The sequence below is a fragment of the Siphateles boraxobius genome, unplaced genomic scaffold (genome assembly GCF_051911475.1).
Source record: "Siphateles boraxobius isolate OS27281-9 unplaced genomic scaffold, OSU_SipBor_1 13, whole genome shotgun sequence".
NCBI lineage: Eukaryota > Metazoa > Chordata > Actinopteri > Cypriniformes > Leuciscidae > Siphateles > Siphateles boraxobius.
In genome coordinates, this window is record NW_027508733.1 from 6,638,472 (window position 1) to 6,662,700 (window position 24,229).

The window sequence follows — 24,229 nt, forward strand, 5'->3', positions numbered from 1 at the left end:
AATATATGAGTTAGTACATGCAAGTGAATCAGTGAATCGATTCTTGGATCTAAAAACATGTTTGTTCACGAACCAAATAATTGGCGTCAGCATGCCAACACTAGGCCTGTTTGAGACGAACAAAATCTGCGCAGAACCGATCAACGGTGATCACCGCGAGATGCATGACGGTCAGAAATATGTCTGAGAGCGTATTCTTGAGAAAAGGGGTTTTTCCCATAGCGTAAGCTAGCTTATGCAATACGAGAGACCTCTCGAAAGGGAAGGGAACTGTTTTTATTCGTGTTTAGCCTGAATTTTTTTTTTTTTTTGCACCACTGTTCTGACCAGCAGGGTTCGCCAGCGTGTGGAGATTCAAACGCTTCAAAACATTGAATCATTTTGCGAAACATTTGGTTCAATTGATTCGAAGCTTTGAAAAGATGAATTTCTTCCATCACTAATGGCAGGAGGAACACAATGCAACCAGGCCAAGTCATTGTGTCTGTTAAGTGGCCCATCTGGTTTTCCTTCTTCTAATGTCTAATTACAAGGATGGCCGAATCCTACAAGCAAGTTATTTGTGACTTAAATACAAAATTAATTCATGCACTTTAACAAAACAGTATTACTGTCTCTCCATTGACAGCTAAGCAACTACCACCACTTCAAAGAGTTCAAAAAGAGACTCGATTGAATTTAGGCTTTTATTCACATATAAACATTGATCAGTGAACAGAAGCTGAACCGAACCTGGGGCCTGTTCTTCATCCGTGAATTACTCAGTTATCTGGTTTTCACTGTTGACATGATCAGGATTGTTCGGTTCTTCGAAGCTCATCCTGGAGTTGCTGTCATCTAGAAACAGGTCCATAAACTCAAACCTGCTCTGGAGCAGCTTCATTATTTCATGGAAACAGGATTAGATTTCATGAGGTGATACTTAAAATCTGCTCTAGACACTGCTACTTTCTTACAAGAGTAGGCTACTCTATTGCACAGGTCCGGGGACAGTAATAATTTAATCAAAATTTAAAGAAAAAATCTTTCAAACACTTTTTATAGCAATTTTTATTATTTTAAAATGATTTATTTTAACTCTAGTTAAAATTTAGTTAACTCTCTGTCTGATGAAAACGGCTTTGTTAATGCTTATTGTCTCGTTACATTGACAGTTACGAATTGCAACGAATCACGTATTATAGCCTATATTTTCAATAAAAAAAATAGTGAAATTCGTCAAAAGTTTTTTAATTTACAATCCCTAAATATTTATGTTGGTCAATTTATTTCTATTGTAAAACATCTGTCAAATATTAAATGTTTAGTTTATCTCACACTTTATGAGCGTTTACGCCTACTTTAATTTGATTGGTCAACTCAAACATGTTGATGATGAGTGCTGTTGGATCACTGACAGACAGAAGGTCTGTTATCCTGGCATTGCACAATAACATCAGTGCAGAACAAAAGTAGAGTTAGTATTAGGCAATTATTTCAATACTTTTATTATATAATAAACTACACCTCTGAAAAATATGATCACAGCTAGTGTGGGTCAACTGAAGGTGGTCATGTTCCTGTTACGGGTGGATCCACAAGAACACGAGTCCTGGGACAATATACAGTCTGTTTTCAGAGATTTCCTGTGTTATATAATCTTACAGCGCTCAAAGAAAATGGTTCGTGTTGCCTCTGTTTGTGGCAAGTGGTTGGTAAGTTATAAATGTATGTTTTATATATTTTTTATATTACTGTTTTTACTGTTCATGCTTTAGTTTTTATTACAAGTATTTTATCTTCGGAGCTGAGACTGTTATTTTTGTGGAGCTCAACTTCAAGCTTTCCCATTTCTTTGTCTGTTGGACAAATTTTCATGTAATTTTGTCTGCATGGGACACTTACATTTTTCTTCAGGAGTGTTTGCTGGTACAGATGCAGGGAAGATCGTTTCAGTGATGGAGGGAGATTCAGTCTCTCTAAACTCTGATCTTACTGAAATTAAGGATGATAATGTGATTCATGGGAGGTTTGGAACTGAAAACACTGTAATAGCTGAAATCAATAACTGACAGCATCACTGTAGGCCTTTTTGATAATGTTCCTGATGGGAGATTCAGAGACAGACTGAAACTGGACGATCAAACTGGATCTCTGATCATCACAAACACCACAACTGAACATACTGGAGTTTATCAACTATAAAGGGAGTGAAAATAACATCAAAAACCTTCAGTGTTTCTATCTATGGTGAGTAGAGATCATTTGTCTTTTATGATTGTTTTATATCAACATATTGAATTGTTGAATAATTTTAAAGTTTGAGGTAACAGACTGTAAAAACCCTCAATACACTAGACTAGCTATATATTTACTACAATTCACAACATCTAAACTAGACTGAATGTTCATGGTTCTCTTTATATCTCTCATCTTTTTCAGCTCGTCTGCCTGTTCCTGTCATCATCAGTAACTCTTCACACTGTTCTTCATCATCATCATCATCATCATCATCATGTTCATTGGTGTGTTCATCAGTGGTGAATGTGTGTCATGTGACTCTCTCCTGGTACGCAGGAATCAGTGTATTGTCCAGCATCAGTGTGTGTGATCTCAGCATCAGTCTCTCTCTACCTCTGGAGGTGGAATATCAGGATAAAAACACCTACAGCTGTGTGCTGAACAATCCCATCAGCAACCAGACCACACATCTGGACATTAACACACTCTGTCACACATGTGCAGGTACCACAGCACTGATGATACATGTGTGTATTTACTGACCTGATCTCTGTCTTCTGTTGTAGATCAGACTGATGCGTTCACTTACACTATTGTCTCTCTTTTCCTCTCCTTCAGTTCCTCCAGTCTCAGTGTCTCTGATAGTGTTGATCTCTGCTGGATCTCTGATGATTGTTGCTGTAATCGTGAACTTCTGCATCTGCAGGAAATGTAGAAAAACTGATCAACACAGCAAAATCCCCAGTGTACATATGTACACTCTCGGTGTACATATAGGTCCAACTACAGGGTGTTAAAAGTGAACACTGAAGCAGTGTTGAAGTTAATGAGATAATTAAGTGATTAATTAAGTGATGATTGGCCATAAGTGGTGAACCCTATGTTAATAAGATAAATCATTGAAAGAAAGAGAAACAACAAGAACAGAAAAAAGAGAAACACAAGAAATACTGACTTCGAGCCTTTACACATTATTGTACTTACTATTACCAGTGTATTTCTGTCATACATTTACACACATTCTTATTTATATTGAACAGAAGTTTAGATGGTAATGCTTTATGGAATGTTTCGTTTCATGTCACCATTATGGCGATCATTGTTTGCTTTAGTTGGGCTCTGGACTCTTTGCTTTCTAACATTAGTTTTCTGGCTACTCCAACTCTGTGTTTATAAAGCACATGTGTTACTGCAAGAGAAACCATGACATGGGCTGTGTTTCCCGAAAGCATCGTAACCCTAATTTGATCGTGCTACGATCAAGTTAGGCTTAAAATGCTTTTGGGAAACACAGCCCAGGTCATGATGGTTATGTTTAAATTATGAAATGACAATCCTGTAGTGTCTTGATTCACTCAGCCAGCATTATAATCTGGTTATACAACGGTTGTATTCATTAGAGTAGCTAATTCCAGCAGTGCTTTAATAATCTGAGGGTTTTAAAATCCCACACAGATATCAAGAATCTACATATGAATCTCAACAATGGTGACAATCACACAAAATATTCATATTGCAGTGCATGATGGGAGCCACCAATCAAAATGCATCCATGGCTCCCATCATGCATTGCAGTATGAATAAATTATACAGCTGAATTGTCCTGTAATTTTCATTGTTTTTCCTGTTTGCATGTTGTTGTTTTTTTTGCTATTGTTTTGTTATGACTTTAATAGCTTGTTTTGTGATGTTCAGAGTTGATCTGTGTGCCACTAGTTTGTGTATTGTCACCATTGTTGTGATTCTTATGCTGATTCTTGATGTTTGTGTCTAAACACAAGAGCTGCAGTGCACAATTTTTTTTCAAATTTGTTCATATTGCTGTTAGATGTCAAACTGTAGAATCTCAGGGCTACAATCACCAATACTAAAACACAACATCAATCATATAGTCAAAGATTTAGACTCTCAATGACATCAGTGAATCAGGTCACTACGTGATAATAATGTCATCATCACAACACATTGTTAGCAGGTTTTCTCGTGCAATAACAAATGTGCTTTATAAACACAACGTTGGAGCAACCAGAGAAAAACTAACAATAAAAAATGAAAAGGTTCAAGAGCCCAACTAAAACAAACACTGACCACCATAATGGTGGCTTGAAATGAAAAATTCCATAAAACATTGCCGTCTAAACTTCTGTTGATTCTCAATAACTTTTGTAGATGTATGACAGAAATAAAGTCACACTGGTAATAATAAGTGCAATAATGTGTAAAGGCTCGAAGTCAGTAGTTCTTGTCTTTCTCTTTTTTTCCGTTCTTGTTGTTTCTCTTTCCTTCAATGATTCTGCTTATTAACATCAGGTGTCACCAAAAAATGGCCAATCATCACTTAATTAATCACTTAATTATGTCATTAACTTCAACACTGCTTCAGTGTTCATTTTTAACACCCTGTAGTTGGACCTATATGTACACCGAGAGTGTTAGGGGGCTTTAACACTGGCAGTTTAGTTCGGAACTGTATCATTGTTTCCGCTGTCTCCAGAAATCCTTTTTGACTCCATACCAGTGATCCTGTATTCTCCTGAGCTTCCTGTGTTCACTCCGAGCTTGCTTGCTAGCGACTGCATCTGAAAGAGAAAAGACAAGTATTTATGAACTGTAACTTCTTGACATCAACTAACCTGAAGAGGACATGCTCACCTGTTGTCTGCCCCGCACTGAGTGATCTTCCCCGAATCTAACCTGAACTCTGAATACTAACCTTTCACTTGCCACATTGAATAAAGCTGTGTTTGGATTCACTTACCTCTGTCTCCGTGCCTATATCCTGACACAGATCATACACACAAGAGTCAATAAAAAAAAATAATAATACATTTTGATTTGAAGTGTACACGTTTTTGCATTTATTATTACTACAGTCAAACCTGAATACAGAGAAAGCATTTTGTTACTCGTAACATTAAAATTCAATAAAACATTTACAAAAAACAGCAAGTCTTTTATCACAGCTTAATCCATCTGGATCTGATCTCATTTCAACCTCTTATTTCAGTCTCCTGACTGTGTGTATTTGTGTATTATGAATTTTAAAATTCAAAACAGAAAATTGTTTGGTCAAAAGTGACCGAAGAGCACCATGACAGTATGGACTTTTTTGGATTTGTAACATTTGTTGAAAAAGTAAATTAATTATTTTAATTATGCTATATAAAACTTTCAGTAACAATATTTCATATTATTAAATTGTAGTAGCCTAGCTTTTTTTAAGTTCTGCAAATATTTTAAAATGTAGATTCACAGGTCACAACAGTTTAAAATACAAGTGTGTGTGTATATATATATCCACTTATATACTATATATATATATATATATATATATATATATATATATATATATATACCTTAATACAGAGAAAGCATTTTGTTACTCGTAACATTAAAAATCAATAAAACATTTACAAACATAAACAGCAAATCTTTTATCACAGCTTAATCCATCTGTATCTGATCTCATTTCAACCTCTTATTTCAGTCTCCTGACTCAAATATGCTGTGTGGTAACAGCCCTAGTTCATTTGTGTATAATTATTTATAATAATTCATTTTGTGTAAAACAGAAAATTGTTTGGTCAAAAGTGACCGAAGAGCACCATGACAGTATGGACTTTTTTGGACTAATTTGTTGAAAAAGTAAATTAATTATTTTAATTATGCTATAAAACTGTCAGTAACATTATTTCATATTACAATAAATTGTAGTAGCTTTTTTTAAGTTCTGCAAAATTTTTAAACTGTAGATTCACAGGTTAAAACAGTTTTAAATATAAATGTGTGTACATTTCACACACACACACAAACACACACACACACACACACACACACACACACACACACACACACACACACACACACACACATCCAAAGATATAATCTAATATTTATATTTATGAAAACCTTCTGGATTTTTTTTTTAAATGATTATTGCAAAAAGTAAAAAAATATATAAGCTACATTTATTAATTTGGAGTGTCTTTTATGGACTGTGAGAACATTGTACATTGGGCAATAGAATTAACAATAAAAACTAGTTAAAATTATTATATTGGTCAAATTAAGATTGAATGTCTGTATATGCTAGCCTACAGTATTTCTGCTCTTTGAAAGTAAAACACATAGCCTCACATGCACAGGATTCAGGAAAAATGTTTTAGTGTTGTTTTAGGGGTACACTATTTAAATGCAGCCTATTGCCTTTCATGTCCATTTATAGTCTTTACACATCAGCTTGGATACTTGCATGGTTAAAAACTGCTAATTTCAAGACGCTGACGTCACGTCAGGTCGTCACGTGGGTCACCCGCACGGTAAGACGTTCGGATAGACGTTCGATCGGTCAGTCTGTCGGTCAGATGTTTGATTTTGGCACGGAGTACGCGCCATAGTCACAAGACGGCAACCTGTTCCGCGACAGTGTCAGTGTTCCGCGATGTCAGTGACACATGTCACTATCCACTGGCACATACCAATAGAGACCGGATGTGCCAATACGCATAGTGACATGTGCCATTGGCTTCTGTGCGTCAGATGCCATGTCACTTAATGTTAATACCCCCTTCAAGAAACATTCTCAGTTGATGAAACATGCATCATGAGCCACCAGATGGCGCTGTTCCCAGTACAAGTCTTCATTCCCAGTGTGATGTCACTGATGAGCCAAAACATCATGATCAGTCAAACCAGCAAATATCGTTGATCATCTCCTAGCAAGGCTACATATTAAAGTCTGGGGAGATTAGATGGTGAGCAAACAATCAGTGCGGTTACACTTTATTTGGTATCACTTTATTTTACAGTGTCCTTGTTACATATGTTACATGTACTTGCCATAGTAATAACAGTAAATTATGCATAATTACATGGAACTAACCCTCAACCAAATCCTAATCCTACCCTAACTCTATAGTAAGTACATGTAGTTAATTATTATTACTCAGTACTTAAATAAAAAATTACACTGTAACAATGACACCTTAAAATAAAGTGTAACCCTTTATTTTAAGGTCACATAGTTAGATTGTACTTACTCAAATAAGTACTTAGTAATATTAATTAACTATATATAGAGTTATATTAGTAGAATAACTACTTATAGAGTTAGGGTCAGGATGCAATTCATGGAGTAGCCTATACTTTATCCTGTGAATGTGTGAACATCACATTAGGTACACATGTTCAATACATGCATTTTCTACATGAATGCATTTGCTACATAAGTCATACAGCTTGACAGTCATGAGAAAGACAGATTTGCAAATAGAATGCAATAAAATGAAAATAGAAGGAATTAATTTAAAAATAAACAAGATTTTCAGTCCCCCACTATGGTTGCATTTGAACATAGAAAATTTTTTTTTTTAGCTCCACAGAAAACCACTGCGCATGTTCTTTTCTAGCGCAGAGAAAGAACACGATTCACCGAATGTGACATCAGCAACTGAGTCAAAGTGAAACTTCTGCGGTCTCATTTATTTAAAAAAGAAAAAGTAGACTGACCTGATGGATGAAAAATATGTGTTTATTACGGTTTGCACACTGATGTGTGTGCGTGTGTGTGTCAGTTGTTTGTGGGCAAAGAGTGTCTTTATTTCCTCTCCTGTTAATATGAACCTCACCATCAGACTTCCTTTTTCACGAAAACTGATACTGATAAAAGACACTGATGTTTCAGAAAAAGTCAAATAAGAGTCACAGGTAGCACATTTTTCGGACTCATCATTCATCACTTATAGACACTTAAATATTTAACACATCACATGTGAAGTTATTACATCCATACAGTAATTCTTCCTAAACACACAGAGAGAGAGAGAGAGAGAGAGAGAGAGAGAGAGAGAGAGAGAGAGAGAGAGAGAGAGAGAGAGAATAACAAAATACTAAAATAATAATTTTTTTAGTCAAAATCATGTAAACTTCCTGTGGTATAGCATGTTTTCTGCTACTTTACAGTGAATCTTGATAAAGGCTGTTGTTGTGTAATTTCAGAGTGAAATCCAGTGTGTGGTCAGTGAAGGGTGGTCGAGTCCTGTTGGGGGAGGATCCACACACACACACACACACACACACACACACACACACACACACACACACACACACACACACACACACACACACACACACACACACACACACACACACACACACACACACACACTAGATTAATTTCACAGTTCAAGACAGACAGCTTTCTGAGATTTTCATTATAATGTTACAGTGATCAGAGAAAATGGTTCATGTTGTTTTGTTCAGCTTGTGTTTGTGGCGTCTGGATGGTGAGTTACAAATGTAATTTTAATGCATTTTGTATCAATGTTTTTACTGATTTAGTTCATGCTTTGGTTTGTATTCCAAGTAATACATTGGATTTATGATCTTTTGGATTCAGGCATTACTGATCACATAATGGACATATTCAGTCAGCTTGTTAATAAGCTCACTAAATTAATTTAAAAAAAATGACAATGTGAATATCACATTAAGGTATTTGAAGAAAATATAGTTTTACAGTCTCAATATAGAACATTATTAAAAATTATTTTGGTTTAGATGTTTTTTTTGTGTTTAGCAAAATCAGTTAGCAAACATTTTGGCACCATCAGAATCTGATTGCAAATGGCAAAGGCTGTGAGTTTTTTTGTGTGTGTAAAATGGTTTACCTCTGTTTGTTCTCCAGGAGTGTTTGCTGGTACAGATGCAGTGAAGTCAGTGTCAGTGATGGAGGGAGATTCAGTCTCTCTAAACTCTGATGTTACTGAAATGATGGAAGATGATCTGATTCTGTGGAGGTTTGGAGATGAAAACACTTTAATAGCTGAAATAGATGTAATGGCCGACAGAGTCACTGTATATGATGATGATCCTGATGGGAGATTCAGAGACAGACTGAAGCTGGATCATCAAACTGGATCTCTGATCATCACAAACACCACAACTGAACATACTGGAGTTTATAAACTAGAGATGATCAGAAATCTGAGCAAGAGTTTCAGTCTCACCGTCTTGTGAGTTTAACATTGGTTTCCTTCATTTGTTAATCACTTTGAAGTAGTAGACATATCTTAAATATATTATTTTTCAGTTTTAAAACAGTAAAATTTAAGATATACAATCTCTATATTTTGTATTATTATCAGATACACAAGATTATTTTTGATGGTACAGGCATGTCATAGTATGATTTATTCTGCTGTTTATAATCTTTCTCAGCTCATCTGCCTGTTCCTGTCATCATCAGTAACTCTTCACACTGTTCTTCATCATCATTATCATGTTCACTGGTGTGTTCATCAGTGTTGAATGTGAGTCATGTGACTCTCTCCTGGTACACAGGAATGAGTGTATTGTCCAGCATCAGTGTGTGTGATCTCAGCATCAGTCTCTCTCTACCTCTGGAGGTGGAATATCAGGATAAAAACACCTACAGCTGTGTGCTGAACAATCCCATCAGCAACCAGACCACACATCTGGACATCAACACACTCTGTCACACATGTGCAGGTATGACTGATATTAGTTGATGTTAGCGCTGATATTTATTCACTGAATTTGTTGATTTTATCAAGACTGATAACTTAGTGTGGCAGTATGAGTTAGTCCAATGAGCTGCGTTCCTTGGGTCACTCCCCGTGTGAAGCTCCGCCCTATAAATGGCGCGTAATCCCTCTGACACCCTCTCTTGCTCATCGGTGACAGGAAGTTGGTTGTGCTTCCTGGTCTCGCTCTCCGTGGGCGGTGTTGTGCTGCGCTAACAGGTAGGGTAGCGGCTTTGCTGTCTCCGTGCGAACATTGTTTCCTACCGTCTTGCTTACTGGTACTATGTGGTTACTTGCGTTCGTAGATCTCCGGTCGGATGGACGAACTTTCATCTCGTCGTTCAATTCATTGAACCACTGAACACACTGCATTATCAGTGCCGTGGGCACTCGTCGAGCTTTCTCCCTCGGGTATGTCTGAATGATGGGTATGTATCTCAGATGATGTGGGATTTATATCTGGTTTCTTATTAATTGGGGGTTAATAGTAATTTTTCTTTGTGTAGCTAACAAGAATGAGGCCAGTTTAACCGGAGATCATCAATAGCGGCACAGGATCGATTCGCTGTCTGCTGTTTTGCTTTGTGGTGTTCTGTCTGCTGTTTTGTTTTGTTTTGCTTTTGCCGTTTCGCTTGCGGCTATATCGTGGATTTTTGCCCAGTCAAGGTGCTGTTTTGTATACATTTCTGTGTTTTATCTATATCTCCGTCTAGCATATGGGCCACTTTGCCCAGGCCACTGCCTTGTTTGGGTGGAGTAGATCGCTGTACGCTCGTCTTGCTATCACGGCCACTGGGTAGTTACGGCTGTCTGGCCAAAAGTATGTGGCATTTGTTCCATAAGTGCTATTGTTTTTATGACATGTGAATAGCTCAAGGGGTTGGGGCTTTATATTATAATTTTGCTGATTTGAGTAGTTTGTTTTCTGGGTTTGTTTTCTTTTGGTTTGTTTGTTTTTGATTCCAATTTAGATTAAAATTGTTATTTCATTTGATTTTTTTTTCTTTTTCTTGATCTTCTGGGTTTGTGTGTGTGTATATATATTTATATATATAGTTTTCTTTATACTGCCGTATTATAACCATTGTTGGTTTTGGCAGTCATTTTGTACCTTGCGTTAAGTTTATTTATTTATTTTTGATTTTCTTTGATTTATTGAATTAAGGAGCATTTGTTTGTTTATTTTCTTGTGATATTTCTACTGCCTCTTTAGAGCCATTGTTGGTTTCGGCAGTTATTGTTTATATTTTGTGAAGTTCGTCTTTATTTTTATTTTCTTTGCTTACTGAATTGAGAAACGTTTATTGTGATAAGGAAAATTGTTTTTTTTATTTCTGTATTTTCTTTTTGGTGAATCTTTGTTGAAAGAGTGTGTTTGTGTGTGTTCTTCTTTTTTTCTTTTTTTTTGTTACAGTAGCTGAGAGCCGGTGGTGGTATTGGTGTCTGGGTGGCATTGTCCCCGTTTGGAGTGCTGTGGACTTCCCTGTTTGCACTTGTGTGCATTGGTGTTTATTGGGGTGTGTTTGTGTGTGTTTACTGGGGGGGGGGTTCCTGGGATCTTTTACGACCCTTTTGAATCCTTTGCCGCCATCGGTAAGCCTCAGCAATTTTGTTTCTTTTCTATCTTTTTTCTTTTTTTGCTTTTGTGTTCTCTTCCCTGAGAGAGGATTGTTTTAAACTGTTAAATTATTTGTATTAATAAAAGTTGTGCCTTCAGAATTGAACATGGTCTTTGGCTCTATTGTACACGTACCTGTGTGTCTTTAGCTGTTGGATTTATAGATCCTGAGTAGAAAAATCATTCTCTGGGCGAAATTCCCAGGGTGGCGTAGTCGGTGTTTAGTCTGTCCTGGTATAGAGCGCCACAATTTGGCGTATAGTCGGCAGGGTGTACAGTTTAATGCCAAGGACGTGTTTAATTTTGTTGTATTTGTTTTTTTCTTGGTGTTTTTTTTTTCTTTTTGTGTTATAGGCAAAACAGCAGCCGGCGACTTTCCCCCGTCTTCCTATCTCCTAACGGTAGAGTCTCCCTTTGTTGGGTAGGGTAAGTATGGAGGGAGAGTTACAGGAGTTGAGGGATTTAGTTGAGCAGTTAAGGGCAGATAATGAGAAGCTCCGTCAGGAGCAGGCTGCGGCCGTGCCTGGACCTAGTTCCGCACCCCCTACTGTGTTACCCGCTGCTCAACCTACGGCTAGAGCTCCTACAACCGAGAGATTGATTTTTGTGCCCCGTGATCGAAAATGTCCTATATTTAGGGGAAGGTCAGGTATAGGGTTAGCAGAATGGATTGAGGAAGTGCAATCCTGTATGCGGTCACGCCATCTGTCTACATCCGATCAGGCATTCTTTTTGTTTGACCACCTAGAGGGAGAAGCCCGCGAGGAAGTAAAATTTCGTCCTAGTGCAGAACGTGAGAGCCCAGATAAGATACTTGCCGTTTTGCAGGAACTTTACGGTTGTTGCGAATCCTATGTATCGTTGCAGGAAGCGTTTTTCTCCCGTCGGCAGCGCGAGGGGGAAACCCGGCAAGAGTTCTCCCTCGCGCTGATGAGTCTTATGACGTCGGTAAAGCAGCGTGCCCCCGGCGATATACCAAATGCTGAAGTTTTGCTACGCGATCAATTTATCGAGCATGTGCTTGACGGCGCTCTCCGTCGCGAGTTGAAGCAGTACGCGCGTAGACAGCCGGCCGCTACCCTGCTTGAGGCGAGAGCAGAGGCAATCCGGTGGGAACGAGAGGGCTTGCCAGGAGGCGCTAGGGGCCGGAGTCACTCTGTCCCTTCAGCCCTTGGTTTTCAGTTCGGTGTTCAGAGTGATTCCCGGTCGGGTGGTAACTCACCCTATCTATCTGAGCTGAGTGAAATGCGAGAGATGCTGAGGCTGCAGCAAGACCAGCTCAGTCAGCTTACTCAAAGTATCGGCCGCCTGCAGAGCTCTAACCAGCGCGGTCGTTCCTCTCATAGTGGCCCTATAATATGTAGGCGGTGTCAGCAGCCTGGCCATTTTGCCAGGGAGTGCGAGGGAGAACGTGTCCCTGCTCGTGCACCCTTTACTTCATCTGCCCCTCCACCTTTTAATAGGCCATCTCGCCATGCTCCGGCGTCGGAAAACTAGCACCCGCCGCATTGCAGAGCCACAGTTCGGAAGGGGCAGTGATTGGTTCAGTCGTTCTTAATTGTCTAGCAGATACTTCAAAGTTGATGTCGTCTTGTCCACATTTAGACGTGCGTATGGGCGGAGTTGAGGTCCCCTGCTTGGTGGACACCGGGTCAATGGTTTCCACAGTCACAGAGAGTTTCTTTCTTCAGCAGTTCGAGCCATGGGGTCAAGAGAGGCTTCAGTCCTGTCACTGGCTGCAGCTTAGGGCCGCTAATGGGTTAGCTATTCCCTACCTTGGTTACTTGGAGCTTGATATCGAGCTTTGTGGTAAATTGATGCAGCGGTGTGGGCTGCTGGTAGTTAAGGACCCCCCTGGTGGTTCATCGTCGCAGGTTCCTGGTATTCTGGGAATGAACGTGATCCGCAGATGCTATAGAGAGCTTTTTAGTCGGCATGGCTTGGCCATGTTTGACTTGCCTGTTGTTGCCAATAGTCCAGAATATGTTGTGAGGGCGTTGCAGGGGTGCCAGCAGGCCAACACTCGTTCCTTTAATGTAGCTGGTAGGGTGAGAGTGCGAGGCAGAAAGGCTTGTCGGATTCCTGGAGGTGTGATGAAAATTGTCCCTACCACATGTTCAGCGCAGTATTCTGAGGACACCGTACTGTTTGAACCTCCGAGCTCTGGCTTGCCAGCTGGACTCCTTGCATCTCCTGCATTGGTTCGGGTGGTAAGGGGTACTGCCTACATCCCAGTGGTGAATGTGGGTACCCTTGATGTGCTGCTCTATCCACGCACGGTGGTGGGCACACTGGATGAGGTTTGTGTTGTTAGCCTGCCAACAGGAGTTACGGAGGTACCTTTAGGTGTGGCTACAGTGGCTTCTCAGACTGTTGCTTCTACAATGCAGGAGCAGATAGACGCCATGGACCTGTCATCCCTGTCCGTTGCAGAGCAGGGTCGGGTGAAGTCCCTTCTGGAGAGATATAGCTCTGTCTTTTCTGCGCATGATGGAGACCTTGGTTGTACTAACCTGATCGCCCATGATATCCCGCTTTCAGACAATGTTCCTGTCAGGCAGCGTCATAGGCGTATTCCTCCGTCTGAATATGAGATGGTTAAAGAGCATATTCACCAACTACTCGAGGCACAGGTTATCAGGGAGAGTAGTAGTCCTTACGCCAGCCCCATTGTCCTAGTTAAGAAGAAGGATGGAACTTTAAGAATGTGCGTTGACTATAGGCAGCTCAACGGTAAAACCCGGAAAGATGCTTTTCCTCTTCCTCGTATCGAGGAGTCGTTGGATGCTCTTACAGGTGCTCGCTGGTTCTCCACCCTGGACCTGGCGAGTGGGTACAACCAGGTCCCAGTTGCTGAGGTAGATCGGCCCAAGACTGCATTTTGCACTCCCTTTGGACTGTTTGAATGGAACCGCATGCCCTTCGGGCTATGTAACGCCCCTGGCACTTTTCAGAGATTGATGCAACGGTTGTTTGGTGATCAACAAAACCAGTCCTTGTTGCTTTATCTCGACGACATTGTGGTTTTTTCCTCCACCGTCCAGCAACACTTGGAGAGGTTGGAAGTGGTGCTTGACCGGCTTCAACGAGAGAACTTAAAGGCAAAGCTGACCAAATGTGCCTTTTTCCAAGAGGAGGTGCGTTACTTGGGGCATGTGATTTCCAGCAAGGGGGTTGCCACAGATCCAAGCAAAGTGGAGGTGGTAGCTGACTGGTCGCTTCCTGCGACAGTTTCAGAGCTGCGGTCATTTCTTGGGTTCGCCAGTTATTATCGCCGCTTTATGGAGGGTTTTGCTAAGCTAGCTGCCCCCCTACATAAGCTGGTGGCTCATCTGGGGGCCACGAAGTCTAAGAGAGTGACAGCGTCAGCTACCATTGACAACTGGACCGCGGAGTGCCAGAGCAGTTTTGATGCACTGAAGGTCAGGCTCACAAGTACCCCGGTGCTTGCTTATGCCGATTTTTCGCTTCCTTTTATTTTGGAGGTGGACGCAAGTCATGGTGGCCTAGGAGCCGTTTTATCACAAGAGCAGGATGGTAAAGTTAGGCCCATAGCTTACGCAAGTCGGGGTCTGAGGCCTACAGAGCGTAATACGGTGAACTACAGCTCTATGAGACTGGAGTTTGTGGCACTTAAGTGGGCCATGACGGAGAAATTTCGGGAATATCTGCTGGGCCACAAGTGTGTGGTATTTACCGATAATAATCCGCTTAGCCATTTGTCATCTGCTAAACTTGGTGCCACTGAGCAACGTTGGGCTGCTCAGCTGGCATCGTTTGATTTTGAGGTAAAGTATCGTTCAGGCAGAAGTAATAAGAACGCAGATGCTTTATCTCGTCAACATCCTCCTGGCCCAGCAGATATGGAAGCTATGCTTTCTGGGACGTCATTGCCCAAGCCTTTGCAGCAGGCTCTCCAGGGCACTCAGGCTGAAGCAATCCAAACGGCCATCATGGCCTTGCCTCACCATACCACTTCTGATATGTGTGCTCTCCAGCAGGCTGATCCATGTATACAGGAGGTCTTGGGGTTTTGGAGACGTGAGCAACGTCCCAACGCTGAAGAGCGTCAAGGGTTGACTCAGCCTGCACTAGTGCTGCTCCAACAGTGGGACAGGGTGGAGGAGAGAAGTGGTGTGCTGCATCGCCGTGTGTTTCGCCCTGACGGCGCGGAGGTGGTCTTACAGGTGGTGGTGCCAGTTTCCTTAAAAGAAGAGGTGTTAACTAAGGTTCACCAGGAGCATGGCCATCAGGGTATAGAAAGGACGTTAGAGCTTCTCCGCCAGCGCTGTTACTGGCCGGGTATGTCTGTGGATGTGTCTAAGTGGTGTCAGGCATGTGAGAGGTGCCAAGTCGCCAAGGACACTCGACCTCCTAATTCCAGTTTTATGGGACACTTATTGGCCTCCCGGCCTAATGAGATAGTAGCCATTGACTATACCATGTTGGAACCCGCTTTGAGTGGTATAGAAAACGTATTGGTCATGACCGATGTTTTCAGCAAATACACACTTGCTGTTCCCACTCACGACCAACGAGCTTCCACTGTGGCTCAAGCTTTGGTGGTGGAGTGGTTCTCTAAGTTTGGTGTCCCTGCTCGTATCCATTCCGACCAGGGCCGTAATTTCGAGAGCTCTCTGATCCAACAGCTGTGTCGATTTTATGGCATTGAAAAATCTCGCTCCACGCCATACCACCCGGCCGGTAATGGCCAATGTGAACGGTTCAATAGGACGCTTCATAATTTGCTGCGCACCTTGCCAGTGTCTCGGAAGAGAGACTGGAGTTCTTGTTTGCCACAGGTTCTTTTCTCGTATAACACCACTCCCCATCAGGCCACTGGTGAGTCTCCGTTCTTTTTAATGTTTGGTCAGGAGCCTGTGGGTGGCAATATCCATGAGTGGATTCAGGAGCACCAGACTCGTCTGCAGTTAGCCTTTGAAGGTGCCACAGAAAGGTTGCGGGTTGCTGCACAGCGTCGTAAACGGAACCATGATCGGCGGGTGAGGGTTGTGCCTCTGAAGTTGGGCCAGTTAGTGTGGCTTCGTGACTTATCGGCACGGGGCCGTCATAAGCTCCGCGACCTTTACGGCCCAGTACAGTACAGAGTCCTTAGAGTACCCCGAGAGGAAGGCTCGGTGTATACAATTGCACCAGTGGATGAACCAACCAAAGTTAGGCAGGTTAATCGTGCCTTGTTGAAGGCGGTGGTAGGAGGGTCTCCTTCAAGTGGGGCTGCTTCACCTAGTTCCCCTCCTGCGGACCAGCCGCCGTTTGAGGATGAGTCGATAGAGGAAGATCTATTGGTGTGGAGGCATGATGCCCCTCTGGCGACTCCCACTCAAGGGTCTGTTACTCAACGCACCCCTCGGGTGCAGTTTTCACCAGTACCTATTAGGCAAGGCTTGTTAGTGCCTCCTAATGCCGGTGCAGCGGAAGGACCCTCGATCCCTCCAGTCCCTTTGCCTGGAGCTGCTCCTGCAGTCAGTGAAGTGGCTATACGTCGGACAGCACGGTCGACTGCGGGTCAACATTCTAATGTTTATCACCTCCCACGACCTTTAGCACCTGTGGACAATGTGGCCGATCCTTCTGGCCCGGTGTCCAATGTGATAACGGCTCTTTTTCGACCCTGGAATTAGTATGGGATATTCAGCTTTCTCCGTCGTCGGGTCGACGATCCAAAAGGTGGGGTAGATTGTGGCAGTATGAGTTAGTCCAATGAGCTGCGTTCCTTGGGTCACTCCCCGTGTGAAGCTCCGCCCTATAAATGGCGCGTAATCCCTCTGACACCCTCTCTTGCTCATCGGTGACAGGAAGTTGGTTGTGCTTCCTGGTCTCGCTCTCCGTGGGCGGTGTTGTGCTGCGCTAACAGGTAGGGTAGCGGCTTTGCTGTCTCCGTGCGAACATTGTTTCCTACCGTCTTGCTTACTGGTACTATGTGGTTACTTGCGTTCGTAGATCTCCGGTCGGATGGACGAACTTTCATCTCGTCGTTCAATTCATTGAACCACTGAACACACTGCATTATCAGTGCCGTGGGCACTCATCGAGCTTTCTCCCTCGGGTATGTCTGAATGATGGGTATGTATCTCAGATGATGTGGGATTTATATCTGGTTTCTTATTAATTGGGGGTTAATAGTAATTTTTCTTTGTGTAGCTAACAAGAATGAGGCCAGTTTAACCGGAGATCATCAATAGCGGCACAGGATCGATTCGCTGTCTGCTGTTTTGCTTTGTGGTGTTCTGTCTGCTGTTTTGTTTTGTTTTGCTTTTGCCGTTTCGCTTGCGGCTATATCGTGGATTTTTGCCCAGTCAAGGTGCTGTTTTGTATACATTTCTGTGTTTTATCTATATCTCCGTCTAGCATATGGGCCACTTTGCCCAGGCCACTGCCTTGTTTGTGTAAATAGCGTACCAGCGGGTGGAGTAGATCGCTGTACGCTCGTCTTGCTATCACGGCCACTGGGTAGTTACGGCTGTCTGGCCAAAAGTATGTGGCATTTGTTCCATAAGTGCTATTGTTTTTATGACATGTGAATAGCTCAAGGGGTTGGGGCTTTATATTATAATTTTGCTGATTTGAGTAGTTTGTTTTCTGGGTTTGTTTTCTTTTGGTTTGTTTGTTTTTGATTCCAATTTAGATTAAAATTGTTATTTCATTTGATTTTTTTTTCTTTTTCTTGATCTTCTGGGTTTGTGTGTGTGTATATATATTTATATATATAGTTTTCTTTATACTGCCGTATTATAACCATTGTTGGTTTTGGCAGTCATTTTGTACCTTGCGTTAAGTTTATTTATTTATTTTTGATTTTCTTTGATTTATTGAATTAAGGAGCATTTGTTTGTTTATTTTCTTGTGATATTTCTACTGCCTCTTTAGAGCCATTGTTGGTTTCGGCAGTTATTGTTTATATTTTGTGAAGTTCGTCTTTATTTTTATTTTCTTTGCTTACTGAATTGAGAAACGTTTATTGTGATAAGGAAAATTGTTTTTTTTATTTCTGTATTTTCTTTTTGGTGAATCTTTGTTGAAAGAGTGTGTTTGTGTGTGTTCTTCTTTTTTTCTTTTTTTTTGTTACAGTAGCTGAGAGCCGGTGGTGGTATTGGTGTCTGGGTGGCATTGTCCCCGTTTGGAGTGCTGTGGACTTCCCTGTTTGCACTTGTGTGCATTGGTGTTTATTGGGGTGTGTTTGTGTGTGTTTACTGGGGGGGGGTTTCCTGGGATCTTTTACGACCCTTTTGAATCCTTTGCCGCCATCGGTAAGCCTCAGCAATTTTGTTTCTTTTCTTTCTTTTTCTTTTTTTGCTTTTGTGTTCTCTTCCCTGAGAGAGGATTGTTTTAAACTGTTAAATTATTTGTATAAATAAAAGTTGTGCCTTCAGAATTGAACATGGTCTTTGGCTCTATTGTACACGTACCTGTGTGTCTTTAGCTGTTGGATTTATAGATCCGGAGTAGAAAAATCATTCTCTGGGCGAAATTCCCAGGGTGGCGTAGTCGGTGTTTAGTCTGTCCTGGTATAGAGCGCCACATTAGGATGACTTAAAGAATGAAGGAGCTTCTTTCATCATGTTCTTGTGTCTTTCTGAACAGTTTTTACTTTATTTTTCTTGTGTGGAGCAGAAAACAAGATCTTTTTGAGTTCATGACAGACACTAGAATCGTCCGTTTTTTCTCAGAAGTCCACGCCCCCTGTTGTGATTCTGTTGAAGCTGTGCTGCGATTGGTCGTCACTGCGCTGATGGGCGTGGCTTCTGCGGCTGCTGTTGTTCTTCTGGTCAATGACGTCAGAGCTTCAAGAGGTTAGCAGGAGAAACAGAACAAATGTCATAAATATTGTGGCCTATTGCCGTTTTAAACTATGCATGGTCTAATTGTTTAGTTATTGAAATGCTTTATTCTATACTCTGAGCTTGATTGTAAAGGGTTTATTACTCGAATCTGGTGTATTGGGCCATTGAGCCAGTATTCTTGAATATTTAATTGTATACTTTAATGTCATCCATTTTATATTTCTTTGTTAACTGCAGTGTTTTTATTTTTTCTCAATTTATGTTATGTTGCTGTTTTCATTTTGCTGTAGGCTATAATTGTATGCAGCAACCCCACAAGTGTAAAACTATGTCACACAAATAAATTCCTGTAGAATTGAACAGAAAACTGAATATTACTTGTTGAACTGATAAACAGCTATGAATCATACATGGTTGTATTTTTACAAAATTACGTATCCAGGCTTAAATATTGTTCCCTTTCGAGAGGTCTCTCCTATTGCGTAAGTAGCTTACGCTATGGGAAAACTCCTTTTCTCGAGAATATTGAAGTCTTTATGTAAAACGCAATTGCAGCTGCACAGCAGACAGCAATGAGCGAAGGAGCTCGGTCATTGGCTGTGCTGCGGCAACTTGCTCGAACCAATGGCGGGGCGACTCTGAACGCGCGACCAATGAGCGCGCTTCGCGCCCGCGCGCACCAGAGCCCGCCAAGATGGGCGTGGCCAAGAGCTATATATGGGGCGCCCCGTCATGAGAGTTCTTTAGATTTAATCTCCTTCAGCGAACACCTTCTTCGCTGGATCCTCCGGATTATTGGAAGCCTTCGCCGCCGTGAAAAGCACACCAGCGGGATTGCTACGAGGACGTCGGCATCTTCGCCGCCTTCGCAAGCGTTCTACTGAGCCATCCGGCGCGCGAGTCACGCAAGTACTTTACATCTGGTCGCCCAGCGACATTTGTAAAAGAGCAATTTTCTGAGGCGTTGTTGCAAATGAGACCTTCTCCCGGACGGGGATCGTCACATCATCTGCGCTCGCTGCCTGGGCCGGGACCACGCAGAAGCTGCTTTGACCAAGGGCGGATGCCCTGAATGTGATGACCTGGGTCTCTCCGCACTGCGAGCTCGCCTCGCCGCTTTCGCCGTGAGCGAGCCCATCGCCGCCACCCCTCTGTTTGAGCCGCGCACTAAGAAAAAGCGCCGCTCACAGAGGCTTCCTGAACCTGAGCTCAGTGACGTCACGCCGAGCCAGTCTCCGCGTGCTTCACCGCCGCTCTTGCCTTCCCCACCGCCGGTTCAGTTCACCCAGCCGGACCCACACCCCTCCAGCGGAGCGGTGGGCCTTGTGACTTTCGGCGCGCCCGAGGACGATGGGGGAATAGATGACAGCTTGTCCATCTTGGCTCCACTCTCGACCCCGCCCCGTCGACGCTAGCTAGTGCGAGCGGGGGCTCTACCATGGATGCCGAGATTATCCGTGTCCTCTCTAAGGCCGTGGAAGACCTCGGGCTCGATTGGTCTTCTCCCGAAGAACCAACCCGGAGCCGACTGGACGAGTGGTTTCTGCAGGGGCGCCAGCAGGCCCCTCGGCAAAGGCCTTCTCCCTTCTTCCCGGAAGTTCACGACGAACTCACCAAGTCGTGGAAAGCCCCCCACTCTGCGCGCTTAAAGCCTTCTTTTTCTTCTTCGCTCTCCTCTGTGGACGGCGCGAAGGAAAGAGGCTACGAGGGAACACAGCCCCTCGAGGAGGCCGTGGCCAATCATCTCTGCCCGCCCTCCACCACCGGATGGAAAGCCAAAGTTTCCCACCCCTCGAAGCCCTGCCGCACTACTTCTGCTCTCGCCGGTCGCGCCTACGCCGCCGCCGGCCAAGCTGCATCAGCGCTTCACTCAATGGCGGTACTTCAGGTGTTCCAGGATAAGCTTCTCCGCTCTATGGACGAGTCTGGCCCCGAACCCGAAGCCTTCAGGGACCTACGCAGCGCAACTGATATAGCCCTGCGAGCCACGAAGGCCACCGCCCAGTCTATTGGCCGTGCAATGGCTAATTTGACTGTTCTCGAACGCCATCTGTGGTTAACTCTGACGGAGATGAAGGACGCGGATAAGGCGCCATTTCTCGACGCGCCTATCTCCACCAGCGGGCTGTTTGGACCGGCGGTTAAGGGGTTCGCCGAACGCTTCACTGAGGCCCAGAACGCTTCACAAGCTATGCGCCATTTCCTGCCCAAGCGCTCCAGTTCATCGCAGAGCAGACAGAGACCGCCACAGCCGAAGCGGGCTAGAACAGCTCCCACCGCCTCTCAGCCCGCGCCTCAGGCTGACGCTCGACGCCGCTCGCGCTCTCACAACCGCAAGCCGCCTCCTGAGCGACGGGGTCCTCGGCCCAAGATTGTGCTGAACCCCGAGCCTCGTAAGCCTTCCTAGCCACAGGAATGAGAAGAGAGAGTGCGTGTCTCGCAAAAGCCGGACCACTCTCTCTGCAAACTCTCAAGCATTACCCAGTCCCCTTACAGGTGGCTGGAAATGTCTATACAGCAGTCAATGGGCCAGTCACAGAGCTCGCTTACCTGCAAACAAACGCCGTTTTTACGGCACAAAAAGAGTATTTTTCTGCCTGTGTCACTAAGGGTTCACATGTCCACAAAGTGTGCATTCCCAGATACTGTCAAAACAGTGCCAAATTCACTCCCAGCTCAGGCTGTACGCCCCATGAATGTAGATCACGTGCCTACGATCATGTACGCACCACTACACACAAGCACTGTTCACACAGTTATAAACTCATCCCCAGTAAAAGCGGGAAACATTATAAAAGTGACGCGTGTGCCTACTACTGTCTATGCACCCCCACTTATAAACACTGCCACCACAGTGTCAAACACAACCCCAGCTCAGGCTGCGAGTTTCACAGACACAGCGCGCACTGTTGTTATCACACACGCGCCCATTCACTCAGCTGCTCAGCGCGCGCCCGCGCCTCTGAGAGCTACGAGCCCAGGCGATTCGCTGGCCGGGTCCCTGCATCACAGCGGCCCGCCCCTAGCCTGTATTCAGCCCATATCTGCACACACAGCGGCATGGGAAAACATTCCAGATATGCCGAAATGGGTGTTGAATATAATAAAGCGAGGATACTCGCTCCAGTTCGCTCGCAGACCACCACGTTTTACGACTGTGGTCGAGACGAAAGTGAGAAAAGAGTGTTCACATGTTCTACGCGCCGAAGTGCGCAAATTAATAGAAAAGGGCGCTGTGGAAACTGTTTCCCCCTCTATGAGCAGGGCAGGTTTTTACAGCCGCTATTTTCTCGTCCCGAAAAAGGATGGCGGTCTCCGCCCCATCCTAGATCTCAGACACCTGAACAAAGCACTAATGATTCGCTCGTTCAGAATGTTAACAACCAAGCATATCCTCGCGCAAGTACGCCCGGGAGATTGGTTTCTCTCAGTGGATCTGAAAGATGCTTACTTTCACATTCCAATAGCGCCTCATCACAGGCCTTTTCTGAGATTCGCTTTCGAGGGACAGTCTTACCAGTACACAGTACTTCCGTTCGGCCTGTCCCTGGCTCCCCGTACATTCATGAAATGTATGGATGCGACACTTTCCCCTTTGAGACGAAAGGGAGTGCGAATACTGAATTATCTCAACGATTGGCTGGTCCTAGCACAATCAGAGAGTCAGTTAATAACACACAGATCTTGGATTATCAGCCATCTAGAATGCCTGGGTCTAAGAATCAATTTTGCAAAAAGTATACTATCTCCCAGCCAGAAGATTTCTTTCCTGGGAATAGTTCTAGACTCGATGCTAATGACAGCTCGCCTCTCATCAGAGCGTGCACTCACCATCCGGCGCCTTGCAACATCATTCAGGGCGGGCGCGCGCGCCCCCGTCAAGCGGTTTCAGAGGATGCTAGGTCTCATGGCCTCAGCATCGGCCGTACTCCAGCTAGGATTGTTGCATATGCGTCCTCTCCAACGCTGGCTCAAGAGCCGCGTCCCGACTCACGCGTGGCGTTCGGGCCACCTTTTAATCAGAGCGAACCACGGCTGTATAAAAGCCCTGACGCACTGGAAAGACGCCGACTGGTACCAGTCAGGCGTGAGTCTGGGTGTGAACACAAGGAGAAAGATGATCACAACAGATGCCTCCAAAATAGGTTGGGGGACCCTTTACTAGGGCAGGCCTGTCTCCGGCTTTTGGTCAAACCCGGAGAAGCGCCTACACATAAACTGTCTGGAGATGAAAGCGGTCGCTTTGGCTCTCAGAGCCCTGCTTCCACATCTCAAAAACGAACACGTCCTGGTCCGAACGGACAACATGACGGTAGTATCGTACATAAATCGCCAGGGTGGACTCAGGTCGAGCTCCATACATTCAATGGCCAGGAGACTCATCTTATGGTCCCAGCGCAACTTGCGCTCGCTGAGAGCAGCGCATGTGCCAGGCGCGCTGAACCAGGGGGCAGACATGCTATCCAGAGACAAAATTCTCCCAGGAGAATGGGCTCTCAACCCGCTGACGATTCAGTGGTTATGGAAAATCTTTGGCAAGGCGGAGGTCGATCTCTTCGCCTCCCAGGAGAATGCGCACTGCCCTCTTTTCTTCACGAAAAGCACGGACGCGCTCGCCCAGAGCTGGCCGAGCCGCCCCTTATATGCTTTTCCCCCGATCACGATGCTGCCACAGGTCATCAGTCGGGTCAGAGAGGAGAAAAACGCAATGCTCCTGATAGCCCCTCTCTGGAAGAACCAAACATGGCTTCCAGAATTGATGCTAATGCAATCTGCACCACGGCCGATTCCACTGAGGCCAGACCTCCTCAGTCAGGCCAGCGGGATGATATTTCATCCCCGCCCCGATCTATGGGCCCTTCATGCGTGGTCCCTCATCGGGTTCCCAGGAACCTCATGAGCGGAGCGCTAAAAACCATCGCTGAGGCGCGGGCGCCCTCCACGAGACGCTTATATGCCCAGAAATGGAAAGTGTTCAGTGACTGGTGTAACACCGAGGGCCTGAACCCTGAAACATGCGAGATTACGAACGTACTCGTTTTTCT

The 24,229-nt window shown here is 44.0% G+C and overlaps 1 protein-coding gene across 1 annotated transcript in view; it reads left to right on the forward strand.

Moving 5' to 3' along the window:
* LOC143735322 (ladderlectin-like) overlaps positions 1-24,229 on the forward strand; it is a 242,472-nt gene that overhangs the window by 46,548 nt on the left and 171,695 nt on the right. The gene's annotated exons all lie outside the window — the stretch shown is intronic.